Source organism: Rattus norvegicus, chromosome 2 (assembly GCF_036323735.1).
Source record: "Rattus norvegicus strain BN/NHsdMcwi chromosome 2, GRCr8, whole genome shotgun sequence".
Lineage (NCBI taxonomy): Eukaryota > Metazoa > Chordata > Mammalia > Rodentia > Muridae > Rattus > Rattus norvegicus.
In genome coordinates, this window is record NC_086020.1 from 57,730,263 (window position 1) to 57,755,139 (window position 24,877).

The following is a 24,877-nucleotide window of genomic DNA, read 5'->3' on the forward strand; positions in this document are numbered from 1 at the left end:
AATTGACAGATGCTGGATTTCTTGTCCAGTTGCCTTTCCCAAACCTTTGAGCACATATAGAGGCTAGCCTACCTTTCACTTCTGTTTGTATTTAAAATTCGAGACAACTGGAACAAAGACTGAAAGGTGAATGGGAAAGGCCCACCTCAAGGCTTCTTCAGCCTGTAGTGGATAAGCTCTCAGGTAACCTTGTGTTCTTTGCTTCTTGAAATTATACCCAGATCTTCTTCCTCGAGAAGGTAACAGATATGTGTTGATAAGGCATTAGGAGACATGCTGTCCACACAGTGTGGGTGGGTGGTGGGAAGGACATCATTTGAGACAGGCTAACAAGTAGTAGAATAGTTAAATGAGCTCACGGTCTGGTTCCATTGTCCTGTGTTTGACTCCTAAGTCTCACATATATTAACTCTGTCACTTGGGACAAATGGCTTCATCTCTTTAGGACTTAGGTTCCATATCTATAATATGGGGCCCATTATAATGCTGGCTAATACTTTTATTGTGTTGGTAAATGAGGTAAGAGGTGAAAAGTGACCCGGCTGTCATACAATAAACACTTAATCAATGACAGCTTAAAAACAAAACAACAAAACCACGGAATAAGAAAGCCGAAAATGTACCAAGCTGTGGCTTACCAAAGTATTTGTAATGCTTACGAGACAAATCTGCTCACTTGTTTAGAGTTGAAATTTCCCATCAAGGTGGACAACCTTGGACTGATATATCTGAGTTGATAGGATGCTTGAAGTCCTAGGTTTGATCCCTAGTACCTGATAAAACTGAGTGTGGTAGCACATGCATGTAATCTCAGAATGCTGGGCATCGGAGTAGAGATAAAAGACTCAAAAATTGAACAGTCTGGGCTATTAGGCTATGGGAGACCTGTCATAAAATAAAACTAAAACCAAAACCAAGCAAACAAACAACCAAACAAACAACCAAACGAAAGGATGGGCTAATGCGCATGAGGCTTTGACTCTACACGAAGATGGGCAACTAAGGAATAGTGAGATGGAGAAAAGTAGTCTTCTCTGGGGAAAAGCACCACACCAATTGGTTATCCAATATCATTGGTCAGCCCTGAAAACGTACATACAAGTCAGTAGTGACAGTATACAACAACAGGTTGTATTTGCATATTTAGGAACACAGACCCTTTGGGCTGGAAGAACATGAGTTATGGGGAATCAAAGCCACAAGATATGAGCTCACTGTTTGCTTTCACCAAAAGACTCTGAGATGCTGGGCCATGATAAGACTGAGCATGTGCTGTGCACTGTTTCCAACTACTCCACATATATTAGTTGTTGGCTATTTTTTTCTACAAGCCTAGGGAAACAGGCTCCATGATTCCTCCTCAGGGCTAATATCACAGAGAAGCCAAGTAACAGAGCTAAGGTCATATTACTGTGCCATTAGATGAGAACCTAGGAGACCTGAGCTTCTGCCAGGAGCCATTCTACTCTCCTGGCTAATATGAGGCTGGTTTTAATTTTATTCATTACTAAGTGGAGCATGGCAATCTTCCAGTTCTGCTGGCCCATCAGCATCTAGTGGACACACTAAATGGTAGGTGGTGTCGATATGGATTTGATTGTAAAAATTTAAACCAAGGAACATATCAGAGTAGATTGGAAACAGCAAGGCAGAGAGAACAGGCAGGTGGCAGCCAGGACTGAGAAGCACGACTCGGCTTGCAAAGGTTATCGTGTTAAATGGACAATGTAACCTTCATCATCAACCCATTCCCCTCTGTTCTTTTGGTCTTCTGTTTAGCCAAGCAAAGGAACACATAGATGTGTTAAAAGTCAGTCAAAAAAAAAAGGTAGCACAGTCTTAGAAGGGAGACATGAATTTTGCATGACACAATCAGAATTTGGTGGAGCAGATTGGCTATAACCACAAAATGAAATAGTAATTCCATCTTGCTGGAATTTTCTATGGTTGCTGAACTTCAGGATTGTGATGTCTACTTTAGATCTGAACTTGATGTCTGGGTTGGCCCATAATTCTCAAGTAACACAAAACTATCTATCAAAAGCTATGGCATGTACAAACATAGGGCAGATGTTCTCAGGGCACCAGAAGAGGGAGAAATAACTTTATGTTAAACACCATCACGAATGAACACATTTCAACTCACAAGTCCCTCCCTCCCATTGTCATCTTCCCAAGCCTCTGCAGCTGTGAGGAAGCCCCCAAAGGCTGAGTCCCTTGAGTGAGACTGAATCCCAATACCAAGAAGCTCTCACTGTTCTTGCTTCACACAAAGAGGTTTCCAGCTACCTTCAGATTAACAGGAAATTAATTAGCAAGTACAAAACTGAAAGAAGATCTGCATCCCACTGTAGGAGTCATTACAATAAAAGCAGAGTTGGCAAAATGGCTGTTATTTTAATCTTTCTTCTAGCTGTTACTTAATACGTTGAAGAGTCCAAAGCTAAAAGCCCAATGAACAGAAGGTCCTTGGAGGACAAGTACACACTGTACCAGACCTGTACCCCTTTACCATCTGAACAGCTCCCCCCTTTGCCTAGTTGAAAAGCCCCTAGAAAGCCCAGCATGCTCTGGCACAGTCTATTTAGAACTTCCTGAACTCATCTCAAACCACGACCTCTCCATCTCGAATAGTTTCATGTGCCCCCACCCTAGTTTTGAAACGATATTATTTGTCATTATAAGTCAGGGTGGAGAGTACACTTCTTATCACACAGTGATGTAAAAATATTGAATTATAAAGCCTGGATAGAGCAGAGAATATAAAACGGCTTATCATGTAACCTATGCTCTGCTATGATCGATATCTGGTGAAGCAGGTTCTTGCTGTCTTCCTTATTATAAACCCCGAAAACCAGAGAGTCTGAATTAGAGAAGTAATCTGTAGGGTGAGAGTGAGAAGTGTTTCCCCATTCTCTGTCTGTAACTTCTGCGCATGCGTATTCCCCCCACCCCCCAGATTCTTCCTGTCTCCTCCATCCAGCCCTGGAGCTGCAGGTGCTGTGTTTGTATGGGTGTTGGGCATCCAGACTCATGTCTTCATGCTTGTATAGCAACCAGGGTATTCAGAGAGCCATGTCCCTAGCTCTGGTTTCTTTCTCTTAAAAAGGATCTCTTCTTTTTCATCTCAAAATGTTGCTGAAGAGTCAGTGCTCCTCAGGTAGAATTGTACTTCAGACCCTTAGAGCTGCAAGTAACAGAAGCTGATGACAGCAGACATTCGCAAGCAAGGGCTGATGGAAGCTACTATTCTCTCTCTCTCTCTCTCTCTCTCTCTCTCTCTCTCTCTCTCTCTCTCTAATGTTTTTCCCTGGCACTTGCTTAACATTAGGTTCATGTACTCAGGGGTTGTGTCTGCTTTGTTTTCTCATGGTTTACCCATGCTTACAACTATGACTGTCATATACATGTTCAAATTATTGATTACTGATTACTTGTCCTAGATTGCTTTGAGGTTGCTGTGAGAAAACATTGAGCAAAAGTAACTGAGAAGAGGAAAGAGTTCATTACAGTTTATACTTCATCCCTGTAGGAAGCCATGACAGGTGCTTGAGATAAAAAACTTGTAGGAGACACAGAGGTCTTTGTGCTCACAGAGGACTGGAGGAACCTGGAATGATAAGTATACAAGGTTGTCATCTGCCCAGAAGCTGGGCAAGGACTGATTTCTAACCTGGTGACATTTGTGCTTTCGGTGTAGCCCGAGGTGACACTGAACCCTCCCCCAGGTCCTTATCATAAGCTTGTACTTCTCAGTCAATCTATAGAGCCCGTCTTTCTGGGGAGGTGTTGTGTGTACTTTATACAGAGTTTTGTTGTAGTCACACTTGGTCTTTAGCTTACTTTGCTCCTCAAGGAGGTTTGTGTGTGCTTTATTGTGCACATGAGTTGAGCTGATTATCAGCAGGAAAGTTTTTTGGCAAATTGTGCTGAGCTTAAGCCTAAAATAAACCATTCAGAGTCAGCCTCCTGAAGTTTGAACCAACACTGGGTACTAAGTTGGGTTGAACATAACTTCCTTCTTGTCTCCTCAGATCTTCTCTGTGCAGGCATGTGAGTGTCACAGAGAACTCCACAGAACCTGAAGGCAGCAACTGAAGCAGAGACATGGAAGAATGCTACTTACTGGCCTGTTTACCCCGGTTTCTCAGATATCTTTCTTATACATCCTAAGACCGTATGCCAGGAAGGGCACTGCCCACAGTGGGCTAGGCATTCCCACATCAATCAGGAATCAAGATATTACCCAAAGGATATGACCAAAAAAAATTACTCTGACGGAATCAATCCATTAAATGAGATTTCCTACTTCCAGGTGACTCTAATTTGTGTCAGTTTAAGAAAACGAACCATAATATGATTGTTATTTCTTTACAGAACAATTCCCTACCAATACAAAGAAAGACACAACCCTGCATTATCTAAATTTTCATCTTTGAATTTAAGTCTGATATCAAGCAGGCGCCCACCCCAAGTCAGTCAACGACAGGTGGTGATGGGGATTCTAGATTGGGAACTGCTTTTTGTATGAAGGAAGAGTCTTCAGAGTTGGCAGACATCAGCAAATAAGTTTATAATTGGGCAGGTAGTTGTGATTGGGCTGGCAGCTGGAGGGAAGTGGTACATAGAAATGTCTAAACACATTCATGTTTTTATGAATTGCAAACTCACTGAGAGGTTTATCCTTATAAAATGAGACATTCTTATAAATTTGATATTTTTACAGCCAATCCCTGTTTGGACATCTCCAAGAACAAAAGGAGGGACTGTCTTTGAAGAGTTGTTTAGTTCATTATGAAAAACACCTCAGGGAATCCTCACACATCTGCCTTAAGTCTTGATGCTGTTGTCCTGAGTTCTACTTTTTGATACTAACTAGAACAAAGTTCTGTTATACATGACAATCCTTCAAAAAACAAAGAATACTGTTGGATTGCTCTGGGTCCTTAGCTGTAGGTGTGTGGTGGTTTGAATAAGAATGGTCCCCATAGGATTGTATGATTGAATACTTAGTCCCCAGTTCGTGGAACTGTTTAAGAAGAATTAGGAGGTGTGGCCCTTTAGGAGTAGGCTTGGCCTTGTTACAGGAGGTGTATCTCTGGGGGTGGGTTTTGAGATATCAAAAGCCCATATCAGGCCCAGTGTTTCTCTCTGCCTATTACAGATGTGAGGCCTCAACAACGTTTCTAGCACCATGCCTGTCTTCCTGCTGCCAAGCTTCCACCATGATGATAATGAACTCACTTCTGAAACTATAAGCAAGTCGTGCTTATAATGTAAGACGTGCTTTTGTATACTCACTGTACTGCAGATCTAGTCTCTGTTAGTCTTCAAAAATAATATCAGTACCCTGTTTGAATGAGATGTCTCCCATAAATCTTAAGAATTTGAATACTTGGTCTCCAGTTCGTAGTTCTTCCAGGAGGATTAGAAGGTGTGGATAGGCTGAAGGAAATATGTCACTGGAAGAGGGCCTTTGGGTTTCAAAGACCAGTTCAAGTTTGCTCTCTCTGCTTTCTGCTTGCAGTTGGAGTGTGAGCTCTCAGCTTTTGCCCCTGCCATCATGTCTTTTCTTTACCATCTTGATCTTAAATCTTTGGAATGATAAGTCCAGTTAAGCACTTTCTTTTATAAGTTACTTGGTCATGGTGTTTTGTTACAGTAATAATAAGAAACTAAGACAATCAGTAAGATAGCTGTGGATGGGAAGTGGGCCCAGACTTTATACTTTCTGATCTTGGTTCCTACCCAAAAAGAAACATATAATAACGTTTTCTCAAGGTATCTTCTTTAAAAATATTTTTATTTGTCTTATTTTTATTGAGATAGGGTCTTCCTAGGTAGTCTAGGCTGTCATTGAACTTCAGACCATTCTGCTTCATCCTCCTAAGTGCTGGGATTCTAGGTGTATGTCACAAAGCCAAGTTCAGAGTATCTTCCTTATCACCCTTTATAGATATAATTATAGGCTTATGTTTTTTTTTAAAAACCTATTTTAATAAGTGTACTTAAATGCATTAACCTCTGTTCTAGCTCACCACGAACCAAAGGTAGTGAAAAGGAAAGGTTAATAGGGCAAAGGAGGACGTAGACTTGTTTAGAAATAGTTCTTTGGGTTATATCCAATCTGCATTGCCAGGATATCAGCAGTTTGCATGCATCAGCAGCAGTAACTCTAGACACTTGCAAATACCATTCATGAATCAGCAATGGCTCTTCAATCCAGAAGAAACTGAGAGGCTCTGCTAATTGGCCAGAGTCCACAGAAGTGGCAAGAAGCCACCAGAACAACACCAGAAACTCTTTGCACATTTCTCTCTATGAAGTCATGACAAATGATGATCAGCAAAGAGTGGCAAGGCGAACCAATACCATAGAGTATCATCTACTGTTGGGTTGTATTTATATCCTTTCTAAACATCATATGTTCTCTCAAGTGTCTGATCTAGCAAAGCATCACATACCCTTTTTCTAGGCAGCTTCCAGAAAAAACACCATGTGTCTGTTCTCAGCAAAACATCCCCTCACATGTCTGCTTCAGCAAAAACACCTTCTCATAAGACAGTTTCCAGAAAAACATCACATGACATAATTGAGTCTCCAAAGAAACTAAACATTTCCAGCTCATACAATGGTCTTCTTCAGTCACCAAGGAAAGTGGCCAAGGAAGAGATGCATCAGATGGTTACTCTGGACCAAACAGTGAGGTCAAATTGGAAGCCCATGGCTTGTTGGCCACATAATAGCATGTAAATGGTCAGATTTTTCAAAATTAAGTGTATTGTTATTTTTAAAATCTTTCATTTATAGCACTTAAAAACATGTGGCACAGGATAATTGCCATCTAAATACTCAGACAGTTGAGGACCTTCTGTCTACTCAGGTGGAGATGTTCTGAGCACGGGATGGTGTGAGCTATGGGCCATGTGATTCAGGCAATGACTGAGATGAAGGATGAACAGGAATTAGTCAGCTTAATGCTGGAGGAGTGAGAGTAGACCCTACATTTATTTCTTTGCATTTTTGGAGGCTATGCAGGATTGACATATGATTTGCTCAAAGGGTAGCCAAAGTGTGGAATAGGAACACCAGAATAGCAAGACAAAAGGCATCCTGTCAGGATGTGTGTGGCTATAACAATGGCTTTCTCTTTGTAGCAAACCATCTCCAAAACTCAGTAATCTCAGACAGAAGTTCTCTGTTAATGTACACGAGTCAATCAGTCATCTGTAGGACTCCGCCCAACTGGCACAGGCCTGTTTGATCACTGCTTATGTGTCAAACATAGGGCTAGTCTTGGATAGTCTTATTCACAGGCTGACAATTGGCTGGCTAACAGTTAGGTGTGGAAGTAATGTGCTTCTCATCAAACAGTGGGGCTAGTCTGAGCTTGTTCATATAATACTTTCAGAGAGGCAAAGAAGTGGAACACACGTTAAAATCTGAAGTTGCCATACTCTTGTTTCTGTCATAGCAGGTTGGTCAGAGTGAACGGCATGGCCACTTGACATTTAAAGAACAGAGATATAGACTATCTTGTCATCAGGGATGCTGTTGTGGTCTTGTTTCAAAGATGTGGGTGCAACCAGTCTTGTACAAGGACCATAGATAATTTTATTTTGACAAGGATGTGGACAGATCAACAATCTATCACATTTTAAAAGTTATTTTTATTTACACACTAGGATAAGGTCTCCTGAAAAGCCATGCCTCATTAAATGGGATGAGATAATGGGACGCCCTATCCAAATCTCACTAGAAATTGCTGTTGGCCATTTCTTAATATGCTGAGCCTCTGCTGACTCAACTATCAGAAGTCTACACAAATCTTTGCTTCTTAGACCATGTACTCCTCTTCCTCACAGGGAGATCAAAAGGAGCATTGTCAATACCTTATAAAACCTAGAATCATGTGCTCTACTGACTCTAGCCTTAGAAAGCCTGCCAGAAAAGATAATAGAATTAGGCCAGTCCATCTGTCTCTCTCCCTCTCCCCTCTCCTGTCTTGCACATCTTCTTTAGTAGCCCAATCCAGAAACGTCTTGCAGCTTCATTCTGTAGTGATTTTATTTGGGGAGAGGGGTACCTTCACATTGACTCCATTTTGAAAACTGGACTCTGCTTTCTCTCTGTACTGGCTGGTTTTATGTGTCAGTTGAGGAAATGACTCCATGAGACCCAGCTGTAAGGTGTTTTCTCAACTAGTGATCAAGGGGGGAGGACCCAGTCCACTGTGGGTGGTAGTCCTGGGTTTATAAGAAAGCAAGCTGAGCAAGCCAGGGGAAGCAAGCCAGTAAGCAGCACCCCTCCATGGCCTCTGCATTAGCTCCTGTCTCCAGGTTCCGGCCCTGTGTGAGTTCCTGTCCTAACTTCCTTTGGTGAGGAACAGCAATGTGTAAGTATAAGCAGAAAACCCTTTCCTCCCCAACTAGCTTCTTGGTCATGATGTTTGTGCAGGAATAGAAACCCTGACTAAGACACTGCCAAATGCCTATGTCTTAATAGCCCTCCTCTTGGCCAAATCTTCAGTTTTTCGGGCTATAAGATTTAGCTTTCCTTCTTTATAGGAAGCAAGAAAAGAGTAAAAGAAGAAGGGAGAAAGGGAGAAAGGAAGAGAGGAGGAAAGGGAAAGATGATGAATAGATAGCTAGATGATAGATAGATAGATAGATAGATAGATAGATAGATAGATAGACAGATTTATAGACAGACAGATTTATAGATAGATAAATACATTTATAGATAGACAGATAGACAGTCAGATAGACAGAAGGAGTCAGAGAACACCTTCAGCTGTTGGTCCTCACCTTCTACCTTGTTTGGGATAGGATCTTTCAGGTTCATAGCTGTGTTTGCCAGGCTGACTGTCTTGTGAATTAGCAATTCTCTGTCTCTAATTCCCATCTGCCCAGAGTGGCATACTGTGGTGGTCTATATATGCTCAGCCCAGGGAATGGCACTATTAGAAGGTGTAGCCGTGTTTGAGTAGGTGTCCTCTTGTTTGAGTAGGTGTGTCGCTGTGTATGTGGGTTTTAAGACCCTCATTCTAGCTGCCTGGAAGTCAGTATTCTGCTAGCAGCCTTCAGATGAAGATGTAGAACTCTCAGCTCCTCCTGCACCATGCCTGCCTGGATGCTGTCATGCTCCCCCCTTGATGCTAATGGACTGATTCTTTGAACGTGTAAGCCAGCCCCAATTAAATGTTATCCTTATAAGACTTGCCTTGATCGTGGTGTCTGTCCACAGCAGTAAAACACCTACTTAGATCGCAGTGTCTACTGTGTCTGGCTTCACGTGGGCTCTGGAAATTTGAACTCAGGTTCAGCAAACACTTTATCAATAGAGTTATTTTTTCTGCCATATGTTGCTATTTTTGCACAGCATCTTGAACTACCACCTAACTCTTTCCGAATCCCTCTTACAGTGTTGGGTCAGCAGTATATAATGAAAGCTCCCACCTAACTCTGATACTTCTCAAATCCCTTAAGTGAACCCTGCCCCCACTCCAAGCTGCTGTTTTCTTAGCTCTCCTTATCACTCTTTCAAACTTCTGTGTGAAGGAGTGGTGGGAGCCACATGGACTTACTGCATAGGTTGTTCTTAGCTGACCTTACCCTTTCTTACCACATAACAAAATGCTCCAAGCCCTGCATTCTGCTGGTTTCTTTGAGTTTCCTTTGTTTGTTCACTGCTAGCCACAACTGAACTCTAAATCTGGGAATGGTTTCCAAGTTTCTGGAAATAGAAACTAAATGGTTTCCCATCTTTCTGTCATTACAGTGCATCGATTTAGAAAAGAAATTCAACCTCAAAGCTTTAAGTCCTCCCTTTCACCCAGCTCCTGTCCCCCATATCCAATTAATAACTATTATACTCTCAAAATGTCTTTTATAGTCTACTTTCAGAACTATTTTTGCCATGGTCAAGACAAGAAGTTCATGCTTTGAAGCCTCTTAATTGAACTTTTAATTTGGACTAATATCCCTACAACTCTGTCTCTCCAGGAACTGGCTTGGGAGTGGGCGTGTCACTCAGTTGTGGACAATAACTTTTGATGAGGCGTTTACTGTGTGTCAGACTCTAAGAATTATTTCCTGATCCTAAGAGTCAGAATTGTCTCCCTAACACTGAGAATGTGTGGTATCTGCATATGACAGCACTGGGCATGACAGGAGTGGTGTGAGAGAGGTAGGGGTGAGGGCTCGGGGCATGAGAGCTGTGTAAGCTGTGAGTATGAGAGATGTAGATGCAGGGCCTCAGGAGGTGAGAGCTCTGTGCACTGTGGATGTGAAAGGTCTGAGAGCACTGGGTGGGAGATATCTGGTTATGAAATGTTTGCTGAATCCATTCATTCTACATTTATTGAGTATTTGTTGTAGTGTGTCATGTTATCCTCTGGATGTTTAAGAGGAAAATGAGTAAGAATTAGGTTCTGCCATGAAAGCATTTTTAGTCAGATAGAGAATGGCAGGAACAAATCTGCCTTCTCAGTAGATGCCTGCCTTTCTTATTAATGGAGCCTGTTTTATTCAGTGATATGTCCAGACTGGGTGGTCTATAATTTCTCAGGAGTAAACACACATATAAAACTAAACTAGACATCTATGGGACGTGAGAAAGGTTTTTCCTTAAACCTGTATTTCCTGGGCTCCTGTTACATGAGACCATGATGATTGAAGCTATGGCAACCTTGAGATGGAGGGAAAGCACTGTTATTGAAGTGACTATAAAGATCATCATCATTGGACTATTGACCCAACATTATGATTGTCTGCTTGCAGATTTAACATTCTATAGAAGAACCAAGACGCCCTTCTTCCTAAGTTAAGCCATGGTTTGTTTTTCTAACAAAAGCAAAGCAAGAGAGAAAACCAGGCGACTAGCTAATGTGATCACAGAGTCATGCTGGGAAGGCGTTATATATTAGCGGTAAGTAACATATTTTCCCCCTTATAAGCACAGACAGGTGGAAGCAAACCCATACGTGGATAGTTATAATTCACTTAATAAAGAGTAGAAATGTCCTCACAGCAAATTAGGTGGGCATACAAGCAAGGAGGCCTCAAGGTTCTATGGTGTTTGCTCATACAGTGTAAGCAGGGACATCTCTCAGCAGCATCAAATGTGTCCTTCTCAAATGCCTCTCATCAGTCGGTATACGGTGTCAGTTTGTTCTGTTATTGGTGACATTAAATTGGGCTGTAAGTATCAAAAGGCATTGTTGAAGCTTCTTTCCTTCTAAGTTTACCATTTGCATTTGTTGTTTAAGTACTCTACAAGAAGACATTTTGTAATGTTATTTGTTTGTATGTGTATAGATGTTTTTGCATGCATGCCTGGCTATATACCACATGTGTGCAGACAGATATTTTAAGCCTACAGCTACAGTGTACTCATATGTACATAAAATAAATAAATAAATCTTTAGAAAAAATTTATGTTTATGTAAGTATAGTGTTAGTCATGAGTTCATATCAATGCCTCCATTTCTAAATGCAGCATGCCCTTCTTTGCCAGTGAGAAATCCAGTACTGTTTTCCTCCATGGGCTTACCCATCTAATCCTAGGATACATGACAATATGCCTAATCTTAGGGTAATAGATTTATAGTCCTGCCCCATGTGATTGTGATAGCTTATATATTTATGCATAGCTCTTGCTATGTTCACTATTAAGTGATGCCTTTACCATAGTGCTTTCCAGCGATGTTTGCAGATAGTTCCAGGCTAGAATGTACGTGTATATTCTAGAATGTGCAAGGGCACATTCTTATTTTTCTTAAATCTCCAAGTCCTAGCAATGGGGCAGGCATGTAAGGTACTCCATCAGCAATTGTTAAGTGAATTGATAAGTGAACGAATGAAGCAGAGAGCAGACTTCCTTTGGATACCCAAGTCTCCTAAGTATTTTAACAGAGAGGTAGTTTTTGTCTGTGGTGGGCTAAGGAGATAAACATGGTCTACTCTGTCAGCTGGTGTCTGTAAGTCTGTCACCAGGCAGCCACATCTATTGTGTTATTTCTGCTTCCATCTATTTATGTGACAGCAGTGGTTTTCAACCTGTGGGGTGCGACCTCTTTAGGAGGGTCAAACAGTCCTTTCCCAGGAGTCACCTAAGACCACTCAAAACCACAGATATTTACATTATGATTCACAACAGTTACAAAGTTACAATTATGAAGTAGCGATGAAACTTATTTTATGGTTGAGGGGGTCATCACAACATGAGGAACTGTACGAAAGGGCTGAAGAATCAGGAAGGTTGAGAGCTATTGTCCTACAGAATTGTCCTTTGACCCATCTTACCTGGAAAGTGTTCTAAACACCAAGTAAATGCTACCTATCTTATGAGTTAGATGTCAACTCAAGAACAATTTTTACTTTCCCAGGCCACTTGAAATTCCCTTCATGATTCAACATGATCTACAAGCTGAACTTTTATAGGTTTTATCAGAAGCCTCACCTTCAAGACCAATCTGCCCTACCAAAATATTGTAAATATAGACCTCAGCTCTGAAGTCAACATTCCTGGGACACATCTTCATCCCCTTCCCCAACTCAAAGGCAGTGTTAACTGTAAACTTCCCAGAAGGATAAGATCCAAAAGCAGCCATTTTCAGTCTACAGAGCTCAGGCACACCGGCCCAATATAAACTCCCTCCCCTTCAGAGAGAAGGGAATGGCTTGCTCCACGATGACCTTCACCTCATCTCTCTATCAAGAGAACTAATTCAGCCCTGGTCTAGTAACTAGGAAGACATGAAGTGCTTCGGAGCATGTCCTCTGCTAGGCAAGGAGCAGGGCATCTTCCTGAAGGCAGGATCCATTTTACTGAGAGGTGTGCTTCTTTTGACTGCAGCTCAACAGGGTGGGGGAGGGGCAGGGATTAAAAATTTGCATCTGTCCATTCATCAAGGAGGAGTACGTCTCTGTGTGTTTACATAATATTCTTGCCAGCCTGAGTGAACTCTTTGCATCTTGTGAATCTAACTTTTACCAACTATCGTCTACAGTGTATGCATGTTGGGGAGGGAGTAGAGGCAGGGGGAAGGGGACCTCAGTCATGAGCATCACTCTCCAGTCTCTGTGAAAAAGCAGCTCAACTGTACCACAAATGATTATCAGCCCAACCTCACATCTTACCGAATTTTCCAGCTGGACGGACAACAAGCCTCATGAGGTTAAGCAACGTAACCCTAGGTTAGAGCAGTGAGTCAATCACTCAGCTATGCTGTAAAATACAGGCCTATTCCAGGTCCATGGCTTTTTTTCCAGGCAGCAGACCACATGGTCCCCCTTCTGCAACAGAATCAGCTTGTCTGCAGAGAAAAGGAATTAAGCTATTAGCAAGTGGTTTCTGACTTGTGGGAGCACTAGCAACAATAGCTACTTCCCCATAAAGTTTTAAGAGAGCTGCTTGCTTTGGCACGGCTTCACTATATTACACATTCCTGCCACTTAATTTTCCTTGCAAAGATAAACAATGGCCTTCTGAAGCAGAGCAGAGGAGTCGTATAACAGCCAACCAGATGTCTGTGAAGTGGGGAGGAATATGGGGTTCGCTCCGTGTATATCTAGTTGGGCACGGAAATGGCTCCATCTTGCTCATGCAGCCAGCCATTTCCTGCCAAAAGTTCTTTTGGCAAATGCAAAGCTAATGAACAGCACAACATCTATATTTTCGTGGTTTTCCTTAATTGTAACAAATATCATTATCATGGTGATGATAAAGGCAGTTGTCTTGGTTAGGGTTTTGCTGCTGTGAGCAGATATCGTGACCAAGGCAACTCTTATAAAGGGCAGCATTTAACTGGGGCTGGCTTACAGCTTCAGAGGTTGAGTCCATTATCATCAAGGCAAGAGCACGGCAGCATCGTGGCAGACACAGGGCTAGAGAAGCTGAGACTTCTCATTTTCATCCAAAGGAAGACAGGAGAAAACTGGCAGGTCTAGGCAGCTAGGATGAGGGTCTTAAAGCCCACACCCTCAGCGACACACCTACTTCAACAAGGAAACACCTCCAAATAGTGCCACTGCCTGGGCCAAACATATTCAAACAACCAGGGCGGTTAATATACACCTTCAGATATCTTATTGGACATTGACAGAACACCCTCATCACCTAGGGGCTATGCGGAACTTGGGCCTAATATATGTTGTGCCATTATTTTGGCCATGGTTCATCTTTCTGCCAACACCTGTGTGTTTGGCATGTGTGTTGTAACTCATATGCTCTGACAGGAAGCTCATGAACTGTGAAGTAGACATTTTATGAATGCAAGCTTGCTGGAGGAGGCTTGGGAATATGATTTCCTGTCTCTTGATCTTCTACTGAAAACTACTGTTGGAACAAACAAAACAAATAACAACAACCAAAAACCCAAAGATGCTGGACAGTGCAATGGTGCCCCTGGAGGAGCTGAGCAGACCATGTACCACTCATCCCTCTACCTGGAACACCATTCTTTATTTGACGTACTCTGACAACCCTTTCAACTCTACCGAGGTTCTTCTACCCAATCCTCCTTTCAACTTTGCATATTTTTGAACTGAACTGAACTGATGCTTCTTTGTACATGGGAGTAGGGACGGTCACTGGAACATGGACAATGTATCTGGGACCACATCCCTGAAGCAAATGTATGCTCCCTCCCCAGGCAGCTGTCAGCTGCCATTACCTCCTCAGCTAGGGCTGGGACTTCCCCCTATATTTTGAAATTTGCTGCGGCTTTTTTTTATGTAGGTCTGTACTTGTAGCCACAGACTCTGTGTGTTCACATTCGTTGGTCCTGGCATTCTGGAATATGCCGTTTCACAATATTCCTAGTACCTCTGACTCTTACAGTCCTGCTGGCCTCTCTTCTGCAGTAATCCCTGAGCCTTAAGGGGAGGAGATGTAACACAGACTTCCCACTTAAATTGAGCACAACAATCTCTCACTTGCTGCAGTTTGACCAGGTGTGGGCCTCTGCATTAAGATATTATTTTTAAGGGGAAAAAACATATCTAAAAAGAAGTATAAAATTGAAAAATACCCCTCAAAAAACCAACGTGTGAATTATATGTGTGTGATATATCATATATATCACAATTATCTACTTATCTGTCTATCTTGATAAGAAAGGGACCTTAGAGAGAGGATTGTTAAGGAGTTAAAAGAAACCTGCATAAATGAAGTTAGATGACATTATTTGATGCTAAATTAAAAGGATTTGCAAACACAAGCCTGAGGAGGGACTAGAGCAAATATATTTATTGTATATCAAAGAAACATAGGGTATGTGGAAAGTGCGAAGAGCAGGACAGTCTACAAGGGTGAACATTGTTCTTTCCTTCTGTGTTAACATGGCTGGGGGTTTTGTCCTCCTAAGTCTTTGTTGACTTTCCTTACTTGTTATTATATTAATTGCTGAAATCACGAAACTCTTTTCTGTACTTCCTAGTCATTGTGGAATATCTAATTATCTAGACACTATTCTGGAAAATCTGACATCCAATTAGATTCCCTCTTCAGACTACAGAGCAGCTATTAGCCTTCCTTCATTTTCAATGTCCAATCAGCTGCCAATAGATTCTATTAGTTCTCTTGTATTTTAAATGCCTTATAATTAATTTTTTATTTCACACTTCCCTAACATTCAAATTTTCTGATAATGATTCCATTTTTGCTTACATTCTTTTTCCTGGTTTATAATGGGGACTTTTCTCCATCTTTATTAAATTGGGTATTTCTTATTTACATTTCAATTGTTTTTCCCTTTCCCAGTTTCCTAGCCAACATCTCCCTATCCTCTCCCCCTCCTCTTCTATGTTCCCCTCCCCATCCTCCCCCCATTACCACCCTCCCCCCAAGAATTCCATTCACTGGGGGTCCAGCCTTAGCAGGACCAAGGGCTTCCCCTTCCACTGGTACCCTTACTAGGCTATTCATTACTATCTATGCAATTGGAGCCCAGGGTCAGTCCATGTATAGTCTTTAGGTAGTGGCTTAGTCCCTGGAAGCTCTGGTTGATTGGCATTGTTGTTCATATGGGGTCTCGAGCCCCTTCAGCTCCTTCAGTCCTTTCTCTGATTCCTTCAATGGGGGTCCCGTTCTCAGTTCAGTGTTTGCTGCTGGCATTCACCTATGTATATGCTGTATTCTGGCTGTGTCTCTCAGGAGAGATCTACATCTGGTTCCTGTCAGCCTGCACTTCTTTGCTTCATCCATCTTATCTAGTTTGGTGGCTGTATATGTATGGGCCACATGTAGGGCAGGCTCTGAATGGGTGTTCCTTCAGTCTCTGTTCTAAATTTTGCCTATCCCCTCTTAAGGGTATTCTTGCTCCCCTTTTAAAGAAGGAGTGAAGCATCACATTTTGGTCATCCTTGAGTTTCATGTGTTCTGTGCATCTAGGGTAAGTCGAGCATTTGGGCTAATAGCTACTTACCAATGAGTGCATACCATGTGTGTTTTTCTGTGATTGGGTTACCTCACTCAGGATGATATTTTCCAATTCTATCCACTTGCCTATGAATTTCATAAAGTCATTGTTTTTGAGTATTCCATTGTGTAATGTACCCCATTTTCTGTATCCATTTCTCTGTTGAAGGGCATCTGGGTTCTTTCCAGCTTCTGACTATTATAAATAAGGCTGCTATGAACATAATGGAGCATGTGTCTTTGTTATATGTTGGGGCATCTTTTGGGTATATGCCCAAGAGAGGTATAGCTGGGTCCTCAGGTAGTGCAATGTCCAATTTTCTGAGGAACCTCCAGACTGATTTCCAGAATGGTTGTACCAGTCTGCAATCCCACCAACAATGGAAGAGTGTTCCTCTTTCTCCACATCCTTGCCAGCATCTGCTGTCACCAGAGTTTTTGATATTAGCCATTCTGACTGGTGTGAGGTGGAATCTCAGGGTTGTTTTGGTTTGCATTTCCCTTATGACTAAAGATGAACATTTCTTTAGGTGCTTTTCAGCCATACAGCATTCCTCAGCTGTGAATTCTTTGTTTAGCTCTGAACCCCATTTTTAATAGGGTTATTTGTCTCCCTGCAGTCTAACTTTGTGAGTTCTTTGAATATTTTGTATATGAGCCCTCTATCAGTTGTAGGATTGGTAAAGATCTTTCCCCAATCTGTTGGTTGCCGTTTTGTCCTAACAATGGTGTCCTTTGCCTTACAGAAGCTTTGCAGTTTTATGAGATCCCATTTGTCGATTCTTGATCTTAGAGCATAAGCCATTGGTGTTTTGTTCAGGAAATTTTCTCCAGTGCCCATGTGTTCGAGATGCTTCCCCACTTTTTCTTCTATTAGTTTGAGTGTATCTGGTTTGATGTGGAGGTCCTTGATCCACTTGGACTTAAGCTTTGTACAGGGTGATAAGCATGGATCAATCTGCATTCTTCTACATGTTGACCTCCAGTTGAACCAGCACCATTTGCTGAAAATGCTGTCTTTTTTCCATTTGATGGTTTTGGCTCCTTTGTCAAAAATCAAGTGACCATAAGTGTGTGGGTTCATTTCTGGGTCTTCAATTCTATTCCACTGGTCTATCTGCCTGTCTCTGTACCAATATGATAGTTTTTATCACTATTGCTCTGTAATACTGCTTGAGTTCAGGGATAGTGATTCCCCTGGAAGTCCTTTTATGTAATGGGGATTTTTTTTTCATGGCCACCATGCTGGGGATTGACAGAGAGTCCTGTACATGCTAGATAAGTACTCTACCATTGCACTACATTCCAACATGGTTTCCTCCTCCCACTTTCAATAATGTTAATGTGTCTTAATGTCAGAATCTTTGTGTTTATTACAATTGGTGTTGATAGGAAATGTTGAATCTTTACATTTCTGTCTTTCAACAAATTTGAGAAATGTTTGGCCACTGTTTTTCTTTTCTCCTCTCTTGCTGGAACTGCCTGTATGTTGAACCAGCTTCTGTGATTGAACATTTTTCCTGTTCATTTTTCCCAACCCTTTTTCACCCTGCTCATCCCCTCAAATGATTTTATTGATTTAGTCTAGTTTACTTCCTTCCAAAATCTTCATACGATAACTAAGATCTTCTAATAATTTGACACTTGGCTTTTTTTCATTTCTAGAATTTCTGTTTGGTTCTTTCTATTGTTTAAATATCCCTACTGATGTTTCTTCTGATGCTACCCTTCAAGAACATAGTTTGCTTTACTTTATCAGGCACACTCAAAAGTAGCTGCTTTGAGATCCTTCTCTGCTAGTTGTAGCATGGGGATCATCCCAGTCAGACGGGGTTGGGGCGGGGCTTTCTCTTCTCTTAAGAATGTGCCTCATCTTCTTGATTCTTCATATACCCAGTTGTTAGGAATTGTGTCTTGCCTTGTATCAATGTGGTACCTGCTAACTTCTTTGCTTTAGCAAGCAATTTGCCTGGATGGGCTTGAAGTGGGAGCTTTGCTTCTCTAGGTAGCAGCCATGGACTTAATTCAAATCGTTTGCTCAGATGGGTTGTTTTGTTCTGTTTCCCGCCCACAATTCAGAAATCAGTCTGAGAAGTGTTTGGGTGTGACTCAGAGATCCGTCCTTCGTCCTTGTCTCTTGCTCTGCAGGATTACTCTGCTTTAGTAGTAGTTTCCCAGCTTCCCTTCTCTGAATTTGGTAACCTGAGAGCCTGTGAATTTTTCCACTAGTGCCCTTTCTCCTGGGTTGCTAAATGCCTACTCGAACTGTGCTGCAGAAATGGGGACCTTTTCACTCGAGCACTGCCCTCATCCAGTATCCAGTCTACATGCTCCAGGGAGGGTAGTGACTGTTGACTTGTATCTGTTATCACTACTTCTGGGTGGAGTAGGAGTGCAGCTAAAAAGATATCCTACAGGAGGAATTTATTTCATCACTACCAGAAATTCAGCTTCTGTTTGGCTCGTAGTATTGCTTGTAACACTAAAATATTGGAAACAACTTGACGGTATCTCATGAAGAATATTGCTAAAAATACTGTGGTATATCACCTGGGAATCCTATGTAGCCAGCCAAGGAAAGTAAAGGCAATCTAGCTACTAAACGGTATAGCTCTCCAGGACCTACTTTAAACTTAATGCAACTTTCAGAACTCCATGTCCAGCTGGGAGAGATACTGTAACGAGCTGCCTTGGTCCTCCCTTCAAGGCTATCATAGTCATTTCTCCAGCTTCCTGAAGTAATTGGCTCCCTAAGGATTGACTCAAAGTTCCTTTTAAGGAATTGGCTTCTGCTGAAGGTAGCCATCTTTTCTAGAGGATGACTCCTGCTCCAGTCAATGACTAGATGACTAGTTAGTGAGTACAATGGCTGGCCCTCTTGCTTCAGTTTGAATCAACTCTGGAGACCTATTGTAGCCTTCTTACCCATGAAGGGAACTGAAACATTGGCTGGATTTGTGTCATACTTCAACTCATTCTGCCCAACTTGCATCTCTCTCTCTCTCTCTCTCTCTCTCTCTCTCTCTCTCTCTCTCTCTCTCTCTCTCTCTCTTTTTTCCTGGTCTTATTCCAGAAATATCCTCCCACTCCCCCATTAAGTCTGAACATATCTCTCTATCTCAGAGTCTACTTTCTGTGTAATATGACCAAAGGCAGCACAATACTTCTCAGGTTAACAAGTAGGCAGGCAACTCATAAACAGACAAAAAACAAGTATATGAATATGTTGGATGATTTCATCATGCAGGTGTAGACAGGTACAAGATAGAGTGAGGCCTGTCATTGGACGAGAAGGAAGGGTGTGGGGAGAAGAGTTTTAGAGAGGGGAGGAGATGAGAGGAGGAGAAGGGGAGAGAACATGGAGGCTGATGTTAAGATTCCTCTCTGCACATCTACAGGTTGTTATGAATATTCTTAAGGGATGATGTGTACAGGGCTTGGTATGTTTAGGTGGGCAATTATATCTTATTATTTGGATCAGAGATTATTGTGTGTTCTTTCACGTGGTGATTTAAGTTTAAGAGTATGTGGCAGCCAAAGACACTAAGCCGCCACGGAATTGGGATATCTATTTCTGGCATGGTGGCAACCTGCCTTGGGAGCTAGATGGATAGAGAGATTGCTGCCAGGTTCAGAGAGAAGCTTTTGGCAGTGTGATATGAGATAGAGCAAAGCACGTGAGAGTCTTTGCTGATGAGATAAATATACCTATCAGATATCTTGGGGCACTGTGGTGCCAGATCTAGTGCAGGGTAAAAGACAGCATTTTATTTTTTATAATTTTATAGTAACATGAAAATATATGAAAAATTGTTTGTTTTATGGATTCAGAGGTTTTAGTTCATAATCATCTGGCAACACTGCTTTTTCCCTATGGTGAGGCAGAAACATCACAGCAGAAAGTCATGATGGAAGACCGTGGCTATTCACTTCTCCAGCAAGCAGAAAGAGAACGAAAAGAAGGTCTGGGAACAATGTCTAGTCCTCAAGTACATGCTTCCAAGGATCCACTGATCCACTGATGATGTCAGAGCCTCCATGATTTAATCATGTCCCTAAAGCTCCACTCTGCATTGGGAGGTCAACTCTCAAGACATGAACTTTGGGAGCACATTTCAAATTTGAACTGCAACAATGGGGGAAGTTATCCAAGAGATATGCTTATTTGTATAAACTGTTAAAACTTATCACAACTCAAATGTATTTGTTTTTGTGGAACCAAAAGCAAGTTAAACACAATTAAATGTTAAGTCCAAGTGCAATTTCTAAGCTACCTTTTTATTCCAAATTTCTAAAAGCTGGGGCTCAGAGGTCACATTTCCAACTGCATATCACATCCCTCCACGTGGCTGGACCTCAGACTTTTCTCACCAAAGCATCCCCAACACAACATCTACTCTCTCAAGATTTTCCTCTGTATTTGCTATCTCACTGAACAAGAGCATCATCCCTCAGCTGGGAATTAAAAACAGGAAATGTTTTAAGAGTCATTTTCCACCTTCCTGTCTTCCCTACCGTGTGGCTCTACTTCCAACCCACGTTAAAGCCCTATTGATTTTTACCACCTTATTTCTCAGGCTCCTTCCAATTCATCTCATTCTTTGCTTCTCTCCCCAGTACCCACCCTAACTTCTCTTTCACCTAGCCAATCACTCTTTCCAAAACATTGAGTTCTTCAAACTACGACTTCTCCACAGAGATTTTTGGGAGATTCTAAAGTTCCTGGCATGGCATGTAAGATGACACAAATCTGGCATTATTTATTCCAGCCACATTGTTCCTTTGGTTCATATTTTATTTACTCTTCTATATATCGCACTGACTCGCACCTTTTGACTGTTCTTTTAACTCTGGAGTCTCCCTGCATTTGTATTTTCCCTGAATTAATACTCTACCCTATTTGGATTTAGCTGGATTGCTTCCAGTTAACTTTTAGGATCATCTAAGTGTCTCCTCTTTCCCCGACCATGTTAGGTCCCTTCTGTGCAACCAAGTCAGCATGTGTAGTAGTAGTCATCCCACTACACTACTCATGACACTGCACAGCCATTGTCCTTTGAATGTGAGCTCCACCTTGAATTCTTTGTTGCCCTATTCTCTTACCAACCCTTTTATTCTCGGCATCTATTATATAGGGTTGTCTGGGTACATAAAATAAGACACCCAGCTGTCTTAGGGTTTACTGCTATGAGCAAGCACCCTGACCAAGGCAACTCTAATAAGGACAATATTTAATTGAGGCTGGCTTACAGGTTCAGAGGTTCAGTCCATAATCATCAAAGCAGGAGCATGGCAGCATCCAAGCAGGCATGGTGCAGGAGGAGTTGCTGAGAGTTGTACGTCTTCATCTGAAGTTTGCTAGTGGAAGACTGACTTCCAGGCAGCTAGGATGAGAGAGAGTCTTAAGCCCACACCCAGAGTGGCACACCTATTCCAACAAGGGCACATCTCCTAATAGTGCCACTCCCTGGGCCAAGCATACATAAACCATCACACCAGCCAAATAACAATTTTATATAAAGGATAAATACTCATTTTTATTACATGTATACTAAAGTATTACACAGAGACATTGTTGTTCAAGCAAACTATTTGTTGTTTATTTGATATCCAAACTTAAATGGCTTTTTTTTTAAAAGGAAAACACTTTGCAGTCCAGATCCTTTATATCCTTTGTATACATTAGGCCATGAATTCGTATGGCATGGGCTCCAGCAGCTCAGGCTCCTTTCCGTTAGTCCTCACAAAGTGGGCTTCTCTGGGTGACGCAGGCTGGCGCTTCAGCTAAACCCAGGTGCCCTTCTCTTTGGCTTCCTTTTTCTTCTGATCGTTGTCCTTCACCCACTTCAGGAAGCTGTCTCTGCTCTCCGAGTGCTTGATGTGCTCAATCCACACATTGATCCTCTTGGCCAGAATCTTGCCTTTAACTTGCTTGTTTACAATGATGCCCACGGCATGCTGGGTGACATTGTAGACTCTTCCGGTTTTGCCGTGGTAACACTTATGGGGCATTCCTTTTTGAAGAGTGCCCATTCCCTTGATGTCTACAATATCACCCTTCTTGTAGATTCGCATGTATGTGGCCAAAAGAACGACTCCATGTTTCCTAAAAGGTCTAGAGAACATATACCAAGTACCTCTCCTCTTTCCTTTTGTGTTCATCATTTTGGCAAGTTACTGGAAGATGGCTGCCCTGGCGGAATGGTTAACTGGCTTTCTTATGGTTTGTCTTACAGGTCTTTTAGCATCAACTCCAGACAAGAGCAACTGCCCAGGCTTCCTCTTCTTTCTCCAGCTTTGCTCAGGTACTTGGTGTCATGGCCCCCTCATCTCCAGAGACCTCAGAGTGTGTCTTCAAGTTCTATGAATTTTCAAAAACTTTACATAACCACTGTGGCATTAGCAAATCTAACAAAATTAATACCAATTCCTTAATGCATTTAATAATTAGTCCAAGTCCAGATATAAAAAGTGACATATAACATGAGGTCAAAGAAAGGTAGTTAGTACACAAGGAAAGACTTTTAAAAAATCAGTAAAATCTCCAAGAGTTTTACTCATATTAAAGCTGTTCTTAGGGTTCTTGTGAGTGAATTATCCAGGGTCTGTGAATGGCCCTGGGTATCAGGGAGCTGATTTGTATGAGTTGGGTGTCTCCTTACTACACTCCTTAAGAACAAAAAGGAAGGAAGCATCTTTGGTTCCCATCCAAATCCAGAAAAACATAGCAAAGCCGCCAATGTGGTAGGGACAGGAAGATCCATAGCATGCACAGAGAACGTTGAGCTGGACTTTTGTCCAGTTAATTCCATGACTCGGATGATCCCCTGGCAGGATTGAGCAACTAGTACCCTTCTCCCTGATATAAATCTCCATCGGGGACGTCTCCACTGCCAAATGCTGGTCTTCATAATGAAAGTCTTAGTGATTTATTTATCCTTTTAAGATTCTCCAAACATGAGAAACTTAATCGGACTTGTCTAAACACTGTCAGTCACCCATATACCTCCTCACTTTATGCTCAGAACATAATGGGAATTAAAGACACAGGAAAGACAGAGGAAAGTGATCATAGTTGTGTCGAATTGTATATTGGTTTTAGGGCAGGACACAGAGAGTAGGAAAGAAAAACTTTATAACTTTGATCATTTAGACACTTACATTCTACTTGAGCCCCCTAGGGCCATCTTGACACTAGACTAGACAATTAGAGTCTCAAACAACTTAAGTATTTGGTGACAGTAAATTCTGAATCACTAATGACCATTCTGTATTTGCAAATTGTTTTATCTCACATATCAAATTAGCAGGAACTGCCACGGCTTGACTGAAAAGGGCACAGAATATTTCTTTTTACTTGAAAGCCTAGACCACACCAGAATGTGTTTCTTGTTTATTTTCTATGAATTATGAATTTCTCAGTACCTATATGTGATGGTTAATCAACTCTGTCAGCTGGATTCGATTTCGAGTTACGTAAGAGATATACCCACTGCATGTTTGTAAGACTGATTTTAGAGAGGTTTAATCAAGGAGGAAAGACAAATGCTGTGGATGGATGACCCCATCCCATGGGTTAAAGTTCCAAACTGAATATAAAGGGAAACGAAGGAAGTCAGCTGAGTGCCAGCATTCCGCACTCTTTCTTAATCCATTGAGCCATCAAGATGTGGCCTGCCTCTTCCCATCAGCATGAGGATGCCATGGTGAACAGCGCTCTCTTAAACTGTGAACTGAAATAAATTCCTCCTCCTTCTTGGTATTTCTCATTAGGTATTTCATCACAGTGATAAGAACAATAGCTAACACAGGAAACTGGTGTCGTGATGGGGTTTGTTGCTGTGATAAGCCCGACCACGTGACTCACAGGCTTTTGGACATGGTTTGTAGGAGGAATGTGGAAGAATTTGTAAATACAGACTAGAGAAACCCTGGAATGCTGTACTCAACAGTCAGGTTACCATTTTGGTGAGAGGGTGGAAACCAGAATACAGACAGAAAGGTGGACGCAAACTCCAGGCTCTTCAAGCTTTAGAAGAATGAAAGAAATGTCTTAATAGTGGGTCTACGTATCCTTCAAGTTTCATTCCAGGAAAGTTTCAAAAGAAATGGTTAAGCTGCTATGTGGGGGAAATTACATGACATCCCAACATGCAGATTGTGGTACATGAGTATTGCTCGTTGAATTTATTGAGGTTTATAATGTGAATCCAAAGCAGGAAGATCTGGAAATGACACGTGGGTTTGCAAGAAAAGGAACACAAAAGCAGTGAACACTGCTCAGAGCAGATAGAGAGGGTGCTGACAGTGTGGTTACATCATTTAAAAAATTGGATATTAGGATTGGGAGCTGGAGAGGTGAAATGGCTCAGAATTTAAGAGCACTTGATTCTCTTCCAGAAAACAAATTTGGTTTTCAGTACCCATGTTAGGCAGCTCATGACCACCTGTAACT

The 24,877-nt window shown here is 41.8% G+C and overlaps 1 pseudogene; it reads right to left on the bottom strand.

Moving 5' to 3' along the window:
* Positions 1–22,091: 22,091 nt before the first annotated feature.
* On the bottom strand, positions 22,092–22,608 carry Rpl21-ps11 (ribosomal protein L21, pseudogene 11; annotated as a pseudogene).
* Positions 22,609–24,877: the final 2,269 nt, after the last annotated feature.